Source organism: Cupressus sempervirens, chromosome 1 (assembly GCF_028749045.1).
Source record: "Cupressus sempervirens isolate cs-2001-9-10 chromosome 1, ASM2874904v1, whole genome shotgun sequence".
Lineage (NCBI taxonomy): Eukaryota > Viridiplantae > Streptophyta > Pinopsida > Cupressales > Cupressaceae > Cupressus > Cupressus sempervirens.
The window spans coordinates 69618452-69632544 of NC_143118.1; positions in this window are offsets into that span (position 1 = coordinate 69618452).

Below are 14093 nucleotides of genomic sequence, written 5' to 3' on the forward strand. Positions count from 1 at the left end.
TGCTTGAACGCTCACTTGCAACGAACAAAGCAACAAGCAAAACAAGCAAACACAAGATATGCAATATATCCAAGTTATGCAAAACTACGGTTAGATCTGAAAATCTAAATTTTAAGAGTGATAATAATAAAAAAATGACCCAAATGAAATCTCACATCATGCATTGATCCATTGTAAAAATTGAATGCAAGCTATTCATTAAATGCCATTTTTTTATATTGATTTTTGACTTAGTCATAAAGATTGGACCTATATGATATGAATTCAGATCCAAAAACCTAAATAAATAAAAATACCCCTATCAAAAATTAGAGAGCTTTCCAAAAATGTTAGTATTTTGAAAAGATCTTTTATTTTGAGTCTTAGGGAGCCATTTTATCAAAATAGACCAATTTTTGCAAATCAAATTATTGAGCTCTCATATGATCTCTAAAATCAAAATAAAAAAAATAAAATCTATTTAGAATTTAGAGAGCTTTCCAAAAATGCAAGTTTTTTTGAAAAATGTGCTAATTTACTCCCAAAAATGATTTTTCATGAAAAATCAAGGAAAAATTATAAAAAATCAAAACTATCTCAGAAAATTTTGAAAATTGGATAGAAGCTTCCTTGATATGTCACCACCCTGCAAAAAAAAAATTTGTTTAAAATGCCTAGTCATTTGGAAGATATGATCAAATCTTTCAAATTCAGGATTTTCTTTTTTAATCTCCACCAAGTTCATACAAGGGGGTTAGATCTAAAAATGTTCAAAACTAGTGAGTAAAAGTGGGTTGCATTATAGTGGGCACAAAAAATGTATGCTTAAAATGTTGGCACACTTCTATAAGTCATTATATTCAAGATTACTCAAAAATGAGGTCTCGAATGGTGGCTCATACCTCTCTATTCATGGAGTGCAGGGGTTTGTAATAGAGGCCCTTAGTTTGACCTAGTTTATGCCCATGCAAGTACACCATGAAATAAGAGATTCAAGGATCCAATATCCATGCAAATGGAGAAAAAAACTAATCTAAATGATAACAATGCAAAACAATGCAAGAAGAGAAATGTAATAACAATACAAACAAAAACAAATATGGATCTAAGTTAATATGCAAATACAAGGATGAAAATTCATGATGGAAGCCATGCATGCAAGAGAGAATAAGACAAGAAGATAGAAGTTCTCCACAAAAAGCTTCAGTATTCAAACTCTTTCAAAAATCACTCTCCAAACCTGCAGCTTAATAATAGCATAATAATGGATGTCCAAAATGAGGAGAGGGCTCCCCCTTATAAAGAAGATTGGATGATCAAGATTAAGAGGAAAAAAAGATTTAATCAAGGGTGGAGAAAGAATGATTTTTGTGAAATAAAGATCTACCAATGACAAAATAGAAAAATAATTAAATGGAGAAGAAAGTGGAAAAAGGAAAAAGATAACTCCTACATTAAGTGTAGAGAAAAAAAGAAGAAAAAAATTATTTAATTTTTAATTTGTTTTATTTCCTTTTTCATCAAAAAGAGATATTTAAGTGGGATTTTTATTTGATTAAAAGGGAGCAAGTTGTTTTAATTAAATAGGAAATATTTAATTAAATTAAAAGAGTGATTTTTCTCTTAATTAATTAAATGTGGATGAATTATTTAATTAAAAGAGAGATTTTATTTTAATTAAATGGGGACTTATTTTATTTAATTAAAAGGGAGAATTTATTTTAATTAAATAAGATTTAGGATAAAATGATCAACCTTAAAAATTTTTAAAAAATTGAATTTGATCCAGGAAATTGATTTAATAAAATATTGCAAACCATTGATTCAGGAAATCTGATAAATTGAATAATGAGGGCCCATAGTCTAGGTGACCATTGTAGGGTGCATATAGGTAGACATTGTAAATCTTCTTGTAAATAAACTAAGCTCAGTAAGTGCTAACAAATGACTTGAATGACATTTGTGTAACATCAAAGACAACACACAATTGGATAATTGTATCTAACAATCTCTTTCTTTGGCATTGATGGAAACACGACATGTCATAGCATAATAAAATTTGAGAGCAAGACTTTCTCTAATAGAAGGTTTTCTCCCTCTAGAATTTTATACCTCAAACTTCAGATATCTACAGGAAAACTCTCCCTCTTGCATAAACTCTCTTTCTTGCAAATTTCATAAAGGTATGACAGTAAACTCTCCCTCTTTGACAACACATGCCAAATACAACACAACTCAAATGAATTTCAATGTACCTTAAGTAATGATTCATATGCAATGTCTTCATTACTTTGCTAGATCAACCGATAGATCTTCAACTCTGTTCCTGTTGATGCATCATTAAAATTGTATTTTAGTGAGCTTTAGATAGGGGAATGACCCCTAAATTACCTCTTAGATACAAGAATGCATCCTTAGGTAAAGGCTTTGTGAATATGTCGACAATTTGTTCCTTTGTATGGACATATTCCAATCTGATCTCTTTATCCTGCATCAATTCTCTAACAAAGTGATACTTTATAGCAATATGGTTGGTTTTGGAATGCATCACTAGAATCTTTGAAATGTTAATTGCACTTGTATTATCAAAAAACATGACAACTAGTTCTTTAATCTCTACCTTCATGCCTTCCAATAATTGTTTAAAACAAATAGTGTTTGAATAGTTTACTACTGCTGTAACATATTCTACCTCTGTTGTAGACTAGGATATACAATTTTTCTTTTTACTTGTCCAAGAAACCAACTTCTTTCAAGAAAGAAAGCTCCTCCACTTGTACTCTTTCTATCATCAACGTTTCCTACCCAATCTGTATCAATAAACACTTTTAAATCTAGATTTCTTCCAAGTTTATACCATAATCCATAATCTTCAGTGCCTTTCAAATATCTCATGATCCTTTTAATTTTCACGATGTGATTTTCTCTTAATTTTTCTAAAAATCTTGCTACAATACCAACTACAAGGGCAATATCAGGTATTGTATGCACTACATACTACAACTTTCCAATCATAGATCTATACAATTTTTGATCCACTTCCTTTGATTCATCATCCTTGGTAAGTTTCAATCTAGTACACATAGGAGTCCCAATTGGTTTGCAGTCTTCCATACCAAACTTTTTCAGTATCTCCTTGATGTATTTTGATTAAGTGATGTAGATACCATTCTTATTCTGCTAAATTTGAAGACCAAAAAAGAATTTGATCTCACCAAACATTTATATTTCAAATTCTTTGTTCATTTGCTCTAAAAATTCTTTACATTGATCATCATTTCTTGTAAACAAAGTATCATCCACAAATATTTCCACCAAAATAATTTTATTATCTTGTCCTTCTTTGATATACAAGCTATTGTTATCATTAGTTCTTTGAAAACCAATCTGAATAAGATAGTTATGCAATTTCTCATACCACACTCTAGAGGCTTGCTTCATACCATACAATGCTTTACGTAATTTGTAGACCATGTCCTTCTTATCTGGATCAACCAAACCTTTAGGTTGTTCAATGTAAACCTCTTCATCTAGTATACCATTGAGAAATGCTGACTTGACATTCATTTGATAAATTTTGAATCCTTTGTATGCAACATATGCAAGTAAGGTCCTAACACCTTCCAATCTTGCAAAAGCAGCAAAATTTTTTCCATAGTCTATTTCTTCTTCTTGAGAGCATGCTTTGCATACCCATCTAGCTTTGTTTCTTGACGCCTTACCATCCTCATTTAACTTGTTTCTAAATACCCACTTAGTTCCAATCACATTTTTGTCTTTATGCCTAGGAACAAGAGTCCATGTTTTGTTTTTCTCTATCTACTCTATCTCTTCATTCATAGCCTCAATCCAAATTTCATTTTCTAATGCATCTTTGACACTTCTAGGTTTAAAATCAGCAACTAAAAAAGTTCCTTTCAACTTACTTCTTATCATAGTTCCTTTAGATTTATCTCCAATGATCTAATTTGGTGCATGATGCCTCTTGACATACTTAGCTAATATAGGTTCCTTGTCTTTTGAATGCTTTTCATTTTCATCCTCTTATACTTTAGATTCTAACTATGTTGTCTACTGCTCAAGTCCTTCAAACTTGGTAGGCATTGGCTTGGTAGCATCAGAATGTGACTCAGGTTCTTGTAGCTTAGTTTGAACTTCTTACAGCTCGGTTATTGAGGACTCGAGAGTAGAAGATTCCTAATTAATAGATATACCTAGCACTGTATCAAGTTTAATGAAAAAAAATCTCCTATAGTCTTCTAGCTCCCTTTTTCTTTCTTCTTCAGTTCTTTCTGCAAACTCATCAACTTTCACGTGTGTGCTTTCTATGACTTTGTGAGTAGACAAATTCAAACATCTATATGCTTTGCTCTTATAAGAATATCTCAAAAATATTTCTTCATCACCCTTCACATCAAATTTACCTTTTCTAGATTCTTTCAAAATATAACATTTTCTTCCAAATACTTTTAAGTAACTTACATTGGGTTTGTAGCCATACCATAACTCATAGGGGGTTTTGAATGAGTCCTTCTTTAGTTGTACTTAGTTCAAGGTATGAATTGTAGTGTTGATAGCTTCCTTTCAGTATTTGATAGCAATGCTCTTTTCAATCATTAAGGTTCTTGCATAGTCCATGATAGATCTATTCCTTCTTTCAGCTATTCCATTTTGCTCAGGAGTTCTAGGTGTTGAAACCTACCTTTTGATTCCTCTTTCAATACAAAAGTTATTGAACTCATGTGAAATGAATTCAAAACATGTGTCTAACCTCAAGCATTTCAGTCTTTTGCTTGTTTCCTTCTCTACTCTGGCCAAATACCATTTGAACTTCTTAAATGCTTCTGATTTCTCTCTTAGGTACATGCCAGTCATCATTATTAAGTAATCATCAACAAAAAGAATGAAGAATTTTTCACTAGTATAGCTTTGAATTCCAATAGGTCCACACAAATCAGTATGCACAATTTCTAAAACTTCTTTAGACTGATAGTTCTCACTTTTAAAACTAGTCTTTCCCATCTTGCCAATTTGACAATTCTTGCATAGACCAACCTCAGGTTTCTTTATGTTAGGAATGCCTCTTACTTTCCTGAATTTACTTATTTTGACCAAGTTATCAAATTTTACATGACACAACCTCCTATGCCATAACCAACTTTCTTCAACTTAAGCAATAAAGTATGAACATTCACCATGTTTAAGATAAAATAAGTTACCTTTTGCTTGAGTGCCTGATCCAATCAACTTTCCTTTGCCATCTACCAGTCTTTCTTTTTCATGCATGAATTCCACTTTGAATCCATTATTGAGTAGCTATGACACACTCAATAGATTGTGTTTTAGTCCTTCTACCTAATATGCATTATCAAATACAAGCTCTTTGGTTAGTGAGATTCTTTCTTTTCCTTTTATGCAACAAGGTTTATTATTACCAAACTTCACACTGCCACCATCATAGTCTTCAAAATGTTCAAACTTAGTTTTATCACCAGTCATATGATGAGAGAAACCACTATCTATAATCCATGTATCATTTTTTCTTACATGAGAAATAAGTGCCATTTTCTCATCATTATCAGACTCATCCTTCATAGCAATGTAAATAATTTCATCTTCTTCTTCATCATCAGAATCACTAGAATTCTTAGCCATAAAACATATTTTCTTACCTTTGTCCTTGAATGATTTGAAGTCTTTCTTGCCATTGCACTTGTGACCTTTCTTCTCATCATTGTTCTGCTTATTTGGCACCTAGTAGCAATATGTCCAATTTCTTCACAAGAAAAATAGATTAGAGGAACCTTAACTTTATATTTCTCTTTCCCTCTTGAATATTTCCTTGCTAGTAGAGCTTCAACCACCTCAAGATCATACTGAGAATCCTTTATCTTCTTAACTTTCTCCTTAAGTGAAAGCTTGGCTTCAAATGCTGATTCAATGTTCTTGGTAGCTAAAACATAATTATTATAATTATCCAGCTAGAATGCAATCAATCTTACAACTATGGCCTCTAAATTTATCTTATGATTTTCTTCACATCTTCTTTCTTGAATTGTAGAAACTTTGATTGCATAGATGGGAAGTATTGTTCTAAGATCTTTATTTATAACTATTTTGTCCTTGATATCTCCTTCATAAGCTTTGATCGCACTAACACTTGCTTTAACTCTTTCAACATATTTTGCAATGTTTTCATCTTCTCTCATCCTCATTTGATCAAATTGACCTCTCAAACTTTCTTCTTTGGCTCTTCTCACATTATCATCACCTACATATATCTCTTTCAGCTTGTTCCACATTTCAAAAGTAGTTTTGCAATCTTTGATATCATCAAATTCTTTATAACTTAGGGTAGATGCAATATCTATCATCATGTTGTTATGAGTCTTCTTTTCAACAATATCATTGATAGATAATGTGCTAGTAGGTTCTACATATTTTGCATCAAGGTACTTTAGCCCTGTATCACCAATAGAAGCTAGATGAAGTCTCATCAGTCCCTACCATGCTGAGAAGTTGTCCCTATTAAGTCTTGAAATTTTTCTCTTTTAAGACATCTTGATATTTAGCTTAGATCCTTGAAATCTTTTTCTTGCAAGCACCAAAAGCTCTAATACCAATTTTTGGAATTATAGATGGATTAACTGAGAGGGGGGTGAATTAGTTACCATAAAAACAAATCTAGATCCCTTAGATGTCTTAAATAACTAGTTAGTGCTAATACTTAGTAGCCACATAGAAAAATGCTATAACTTGATAGATTAACTTATTTAACCATTTATAATTATTAATCATGCATGCAAAAGTAAATAACATGAACACAAGAGATGCTAGATTTAATGTGGAAACTCAATATGGGAAAAACCACCAAGTAACTAGCTACCAATTTTCTATCTTTTGAAGTGAGCCCTGTTAGGAGCCAACCCCGTTAAAGATTTAAAAAGCACACTGTTAGGTATGACCCTGTTAGAGGATTTATTCACCCTATTAGGAATGGCCTTGTTAGAGGTCTTTAGAACAATTTAGTTGAACTATCACCTTGTTAGAGGATTTACAAAATGGCTATTAAACCAACTCTATTAAGAGATTTTGGAATCACTACTACAATGGTTAGAAAGTAACAATGAAATGACCTGAATAAGATGCAACTAAATTTTCTAATTATAGATCTCTATTCTACAATATTAGATCCTCCTTGATCAAATATAGCTTTGTTTCTCCTTAATGATCTCTGATCATTCTTCAAAATTCACTCTCATAATAATCAGTCCACCTTCACATTCATATCACATCAAATTTATCACACATAAAATTCGTAGCTTGACCTCTCACATATATCATTTAGATTATCAAGTCAACTAAATTACAAGTTACAATCACCTATAATCATTACCATAGTCGGATGGAAATAATACTTAAAACAATTAAGGGTTAAATCATAAATTAACAAATTCTTTTATTGGCCAACTCTACTCAGTAAACACTACTTCAAAAACAATTTCCTGAGTTAACCATCTCAACTCAATTAACACTACAAATTCTACAAAATCCTTTGGCTGCTAAGTAAACTTGGTAAGAACTAAATTTCCTTCGCTGACCATTATAGCTTAGTAAGAACTATTTTCTGCCACATTTTCTTTTGATGACTAAGTAAGCTCGGTAGACATTAAATTTCTTTTGCTAACCTTGAAAGCTCGGTAACAACTATATGCACAAGGTAAAGTCTGAGAATGCACAATAGACAGTGTAAATCTTCTTGCAAACCAACTAAGCTCGGTAAGTGCTAATAGATGACTTGCATGACATTTGTGTAACATCAAAGACAACACACAATTGGATAATTGTATCCAACAAATATGAGCCAGAACTGAATGTCTAGAAGCAAGATTAGATTCCATAATGTAAATATCATCAATAGAGGAATTTTTTTAAAATAAGGTTTCCATTAATGTAGCGAAAAAGTATTAAATTTAATTAAATAACTTGGTTTAATTCATGTTTTATATGCATTTGAAAAACTCTCTTAATTGTTGTAGGTACACTTACAAAAAATACAATAAATTGACACAAATTTTGTAAATTCATAGGCTAAACTAGTAAACAAAGAAAATGAGTAGCAATTAGAATTATGTAGGTCATGGCATGGTTTGTGAAAACACACAATCATCCACTAATTTATTACTTCAAATTTTGCAAGAAACAAAACTGAATTTGAATAATAGAGAAAAGAGAATGAATGAAATGGCAACCCAGATAGGGCATAACCATGAGGAAAAAAATGGTCACCTCCTCTTAGAATAGAGAGAGGTCTCTAGATATAATAATAAAACATCTTCACTCACTCAAAATTAAAAAAAAAAGAAACAAGAAACAATGGTTGATCTGTCGGTGGATATTAAGCAAATAGAAAACACCCAAATTTGTTGGTTCTAAATCTAGAGAGGATGCAAAGGCTTGGTTAACTGAAATGGAATAGTATTTTGAAATTAGGAACTTTTCAAAAACCTCAAAGGTAGTTTGGGGAATATATCATTTTACAAGAGAAGCTGCTACATGGTGGAAAAACACCAAAGTTGAGAAAAACATTAATACCACTAAAATTACTTGAAAAAAATGTGTAGCCATTTTAAGAAATTATTGGTTACTCCAAACCTTTTATGACAAAAAATTATTGGATTTCCAAAACCTAAAGCAAAGAGACATTATTCTAAACAAGTACTAGGAGAAATTTACCTAAATACTAAAGTATGTACCACAATATCAGTGATATATAAATCTGAAGGAGAGGAAATTCACTATGGGTCTGAATAGAAAATAGGATTAGTAGTTGATGTTTTCACTCCTAAAACTATTGAAGAAGCTTTAGAGAAGGTTGTTCAATAGTAATAAAAAATCAAGAGGGATGACTCCATTTAGGATAATAAAAGAAAAAAATTGGAATACAAAAGGTGTAGATGCTAGATCTCAAAAAAAAATAGCTTAAAGATTTCGAGTATAGCAAGCCAGAATCAAAAGGAAATAAAGTCAAGGATTTTAAAAGTAATTTTAGTACAAGTAAAAATAATAAGAGTAATGAAAAGAAGGGGCCACCTTCGGGATGTTACAATTGTGGGGGAGATCATTATGCTTGTAAATTCCCCATCAAACCCAACACCAATCAGCTACACCTACCACCTCTTCTACAACAACAACATGTTTATAAACAAAGAATCCATGTAGAACAACATATAGGTCTAATTGAAACTTTGGATAAGATCTACGAGAACCCTTTCTCTATTTTAATTGATACTAGAGCTTCTAAATGTTTTATATCGCCTAAACTATTAAGTAGATTTTTCAAAGAGATCTAGTTTTATGGAAAAACCATGGATAGTTGAGTATGCAAACTAGTTAAGGGCTATGGAAGAGTAGTGTCTATTTGAGGCTCAAGTTGACTTTCAAAATTTCTCCACTGAATTGAATTTGTATGTAGCACCTTTTGGGTCTTATGATATTATTACAGGCATTAATTGGCCATGCAACTTAAGAAATATGGAAGAAAAGGCTATGATATTTTTGTAGTAAGAGTTGAAGACATGAGAGATCCTATAAACACTGCATATCAAGATGAATACATTTTTTAAGATAGGGAAATTAGTGTAAAGTTAAAGGAATCTTTCAAAGAAAAATATCCCTATCTAAAGAATTACCAAGACTTGTTTCTTGAAGAACTCCCTGATCTACCACCATCTTGAGTCTTTGATTTTACCATAGATTTGATACCAGGAGCAAAACAAAATTTTGTGAGCATCATATTGAATGACTACCATCAAATTAATGGAGTTGTAAATACAATTATAGTATATGTTAAACAAGAAATTGATCTAGCCCAATGTCTCACCAAGGGGAGCCACAGTATTGTTTGTTAGGAAGAAGGACTGAACCATGACATTATGCATAGATTAAAAAATGTTCAATAAGGTTACCATGAAGAATTGGTATCTACTTCCTATAGTTGATGACCTTTTTTATCAAATGAAAGGTACAACAATATTTTCAAAAATTGATCTGAGGTTAAGATATCACCAACTTCCTATTAAGGATGAAGATATTCACAAAATTGCATTTAGAACTAGGTATGAGCATTATGAATTCATAGTGTTACCTTTTAGGTTAACCAATACTCTAGTAGCTTTTATGAATAGTTTGTACTAGTCTTTATAGATGATATTCTAATCTATTCAAAGAATGAAGAAGAACATCAAGAACACTGGAAAAAGTTTTACAAAGGTTAAGAGAAAATAAATTATATGGAAAATTGTCTAAATGCACTTTCTATCAAAACTAAATTCAACATTTAGGGCACATTATATCAGCTTAGGGAATAACTGTAGATCCATCAAAAATCAAAGTAATTAAGGAATGACCTATACCAAAAAAAGTGACAGAATTTAGAAGTTTCATGGCATTGGAAGGGTTCTATAGGAAGTTTGTCAGGAATTTCTCCAAAATAGCTTACCTAATTACATCACTTTAGAGAAAGGGAAGGAAATTTGTATGGATAGAAAAATGTTAATAAGCTTTTGAATACTAAAAGGAAAAGTTAACCACAATAGCCATACTAAGAGTACTTGACCCACAAAAGTAATTTGTTGTTATAACAGATGTATTAGGAGAAGTAGTAGGAGGTGCTAATGCAAGATGAGTAGGTAATTGCATATGAATCTAGGAAATTGAATAATTATGAGTAGAATTATGCCCCTCATGATCTAGAATTAGTGGCTATTTTTCATGCTCTTCAAAAGTGGAGACATTACTTGATTGGAAAACCTTTTGATTTACGATCTGGCCATCATGGTCTAAAATATATCTTTACTCAACCAAATCTTAATGCTAGACAAAGATGGATGAAATTTTTAGCACACTATGAATTTAACATAAGTTATATTAAGGGAAATGAAAAAAAAGTGGTAGATTCCTTAAGTAGGAGGAGATACGTTTCTATAATGGCTATTATAAATTTTAGATTAAAGGATCATATTTTAGAACATCTAGAGCATAATGAATTTTATGTAGAGATCAGCCTAGCTCTCATTAGGGACCCATAGGATTCCAAGTATTCAGAATTTGGGGTAGAAGAGGAATTTATGTTAAGATATCATAATAGGATTTATGTACCCAACAAAACTAAACTTCGAAGAATGATTCTAGAAGAATCTCATTCAACTCTATATTTAGGACACCCTGGGGTAACTAAAATGTTATCAGATATAAAAACTCTATATTTTTGGAAAGGAATGAAAATGGAGATAAAAAAATTTATGGTAGGATGCTTAAAATGTCAAAGAGTAAAAGTAGAACATTTACTAGAATGGAAATGAAAGACAATTTCCATGGATTTTGTACAAGGATTACCTATGACACCAAATTGACACAATACTATTTTGGTAGTAGTAGATAGACTAACAAAATTTTCTCATTTTATACTAGAAAATTTAACTAATGGAGCACTAGGAATTTCTCATAAATTCATTAAAGAAATTTTTACATTGCATGGAGTTCCAGAGAAAATTATTTTAGACAGGGATGTTAGGATAACTTCCAAATTTTGGCAAACAATATTTTCAGTACTAGGTACTAAACTAAACATCACTTCAGCTTATCATCCTGAGACAAATGGTCAAAAAAAAAGTGTAAATTAGGTATTAGAATATCTTTTAATAGTTTACTAGATAGATTGACAATATTAGTGGGAAACATATTTACCTTTGGTAGAATTTTCTTATAATAATTCCTACCAATCCACCATTAAAATGGCCCCCTTTGAGGCTCTATATGGCCACAAATGTAGAGCTCATGTGAGTTGGAATTGATTGGAAGATAGAATTATTGTTGGGCTTGAAATGCTTAAGGAAATGGAAGAACAAATAATCTAGATTTGTTAAAGATTGAAGGAAGCTAATGATAGATAGAAAAGTTATGCAAATGTAAAATGAATACCCAGGGAATTCTCAGTGGGAGAAAAAGTACAATTAAGAGTAAAACCTCAAAATAATACTATCAAGTTAGGTAAAAATGCAAAAATACTACAAGGTATGTGAAACCTTTTGAAATATTGGAAGTTGTGAACCCAGTAGCCTACAGAATTGCCTTACCACTAGCCCTTGCCAAGATGCATGACTTCTTCCATGTGTCATACCTTAAGAAATATATTACTCATCATAATCATATAATTGATTGGAACCTATTACAAGTGCAAGAACCAAGAGTGGTAGAAATAGAACCAGTCAGAATACTTGAGGTGTGTAAGCTATGCTTACAAAATCAAGAGGTGACTCAATGCAATGTCTAGTGGGATAAGTATGCAGAGGATAATGCCACCTGAGAAGATTATCATGAAATATTTCAAAAATACCCTCATCTTTTCTCTAGGGCTAGAACCTAAACATTTCTTTTCTTGAATTAATCTAAATAGATATCGTTTAAAGTTTTGTTGTGATATTCATCGAGGGCGATGAAAAATTTAAGGGGGAGGGTATGTTATATCCCAAATTTTGACCTAGTTTTAAAATTTCTCATAGCCATTAGATTTAAATTTTTTTTCTTTCATGATCATGTCAAGTAGTTAGTTATTTATATCTGTTGTATTAATTGTTAATGAAGATGATCATTATCCATTATTTTCTACATGATGTTTAGTAGTTTCTTGATTTAAGAATTTTTGTTAATAATTTAAAGTCTTTTAAATATTTATATGAAAATTATTATGTAACTATTATTATGGTGGAAGAGTTTCATGAGTGGTTGCAAGAGAAGATGAATTGGGGAAGCATTGCTAAATGGGATCATCAAAATGAGATTATTGCTTAGTCTAGTCAACAGAATTGACAAACATGACCTTAAACTTCTTTGGTAAGGACCTAACAGCTTGAACACATGATACATCTGTGGGACCTACACAAGCCATTAAATAAATAATTTAATAAACATAAAATAATTTAATTAAAATCTAAAATGTACCTTAAAGGATATTAAATGATCTTTCATCATATTATTATATATGTACATACATATAGATATAAAAATGAAGTGGCACCATTATATTATTTCTTATAATAAAATGATGTCACCTCACTAATATATTTACATGTATGTATATAAATATAAATTATAATAATAATTGAATTGTAACCTTCTAACTCTTCTTCCATCCTTTTTATTTTTTATTTTTATTTATTTTTTCTTGTTTGAAAAATGATTGAACATTTGGCATTTTTAATTGACAAATATTCTTTAAGTTATGAAAGCCAAAGAGTCTTTTAAAGACCTTTTTATATCTTGAGTTAGGTGAGACAAAAGACAAAAGAACTCTCATTCCTGATTTCTTTTTAAATCACATTCATTCCTTTCTTATTGCAGCTCTATTCATAATTGATACTCTTCTACACATATATAAAATATCTACAAGACCATTGAAACCCTTTCCCATTTCATAGCAATGCCATTCTAGTACTTTGTCATTTATGTTCTATTCATAGTGAGGATTTAAATATTTATGCACTTTGGTTACATCTGCAACAACTGAAGAAGAGTTGATTACCAAATAACTTGCAAGACTTTAGACAAATCTAAATTTATATTAGGTCATGTGATAGTCATTATTTTTACAAATTGATTTCCATAGATGTAGCTATAGTTTATCCTCCTTTATAACTAAATAACTCTAGGGAGTTTCTTACCAATAAGCATAGTGAAGTGTCTATTACATGGAATCATAAACTATTTTTTCCCATAGACATTAGAATTAGATGATAATTATTTATGCAATTTTCTTTCCTTTAAAGAATATATTCATATGATTATAGATTGTGAAATGTTGGAGGTTTATAATGCTCTAAAATTTTGAACACCTAGAACTCACTGGCTATTCAGCCATGGAAAAGGTGAAGAGGTGAGATGAAATCTACAAGGATAAAGAAAGTAAAATCAAAATTGATACTTTAAAACAAATTAAATAAATCTTATTTAATAGCTCATGCTCATCTCTAATAATGTAACTTGTTGTCAAGTTAAGTAGTGGTGATCGGATCATTGAGCCCATCAAAAATCCTTGGCCAAGGTAGTTTAAAGGC